At 38.0% G+C, this 1,426-nt stretch overlaps 1 pseudogene; it reads right to left on the minus strand.

The window, feature by feature from the left end:
* Window positions 1-245: 245 nt before the first annotated feature.
* Window positions 246-1,426, minus strand: part of LOC101639386 — a 19,340-nt pseudogene continuing 18,159 nt past the window's right edge.

The raw sequence follows: 1,426 nt of genomic DNA on the forward strand, positions 1-1,426 counted from the left end.
TGTTGTTTCCAATTTTAAATACAGCTTTATTTTTAAGACATTGCATTTTCTACTTATAGTACTAGAAAAGTGGAAGTTTGACTTGATGTCTTTTCCCTATGCATATTCTATGTTGAAATATTGAGAATGCCCAGAAATTTAGGATGGCAACCTTAATTATTCACAACTGCAGGTCAATGTGCTACAAATTTGGGTCCGTCAAATTTTTATTGTGGAACAATGCTGTTTCTATTCACATTATTGGCTTAATCAACCTCTTCAACGGTGGGTCCAAATGATGCACCACCAGGTGATAGGGAAGTTCCACCACCATGGAAGCCTTCGGGAATCCCTCTAGGCATGCCTCTAACATTCTGGTACAGCTTGGTAATGATGGGGTTGCAGACTTACTCTTTATGCTGATGTTCAAATAAATACCCATTTCTCTGTAGTCTGATTCTCATCAAGCCAGTTGATAATTTCATTACACTTGTCAACAATCTTCTGTTTGTCTCCATTGTTGATCTTGCCTTGTAGTCACCCTGACAAAAAAATCTCCCCAACATTTTTGGCAGCTAATACAGAGGTCATATCATTCCATAGTTCAGTCATATTCAGTCATATTGTAAAATTGCTACCACAATCAATTTCAAAACATTATCTTCCTGCTTGAACTCCTTGATATCAGCTCTCCTTTACTCCCCTTTCTCACTGTATCCCCCAGGAACTCTTGTTCCACTTGCTGTCTCTATAGGTTCACCAATCCTGGGTTTCATATACCGAAACCTTGAAAAAACATAAAACCAAAATTCAAAAGAGTATTTACCCCCAATGACAAAATTCACCTGAGATCAACTCCAATATGAACCATCCCTCCACCAAAAATAATCACACAGAAAATGTTGAAAATCAGATTAGGCCCAATGTGCATCAGAGGTGGGAATCAACTGACAAGGTTTTAACCATTCAAGTTAGGTATATCATTTTGACATCTTATACTCATCTCTCCAATGCACACTGTTTGGTAACCATTTTCTTCTTCCCATTCCACTATTAGGGGTAGAGGGGAATCACTAGGGACATATTTCCGGTGTAGATCCCACAAGTTTATCTTGAGCTTCCACTGTCATCCATAAACCTTCTGTAAACCAGAATCTCACAATTTAGGCTATGGTACTATTCCCTTTTTCAGCTTCAGATTATATGATTTACAATCCTTCAGTCACTAATGTTGGTGTGCTTCTTCCATGTGGACTTAGTTGACATCTCACTTACATGGCTCCTTGTTTGGAAACAAGCCTTTAAGACCTCAGCCACTATTTTATCTGATAGCTGGGCACCATCTAATTTCTTAACACTTTAGCAAACATTCCTTCTTCTTCTTCTTCTTCTTCTTCTTCTTCTTCTTCTTCTTCTTCTTCTTCTTCTTCTTCTTCTTCTTCTTCTT

The sequence above is a fragment of the Echinops telfairi genome, unplaced genomic scaffold (genome assembly GCF_000313985.2).
Source record: "Echinops telfairi isolate 266 unplaced genomic scaffold, ASM31398v2 ScPeMD7_7415;HRSCAF=8453, whole genome shotgun sequence".
Lineage (NCBI taxonomy): Eukaryota > Metazoa > Chordata > Mammalia > Afrosoricida > Tenrecidae > Echinops > Echinops telfairi.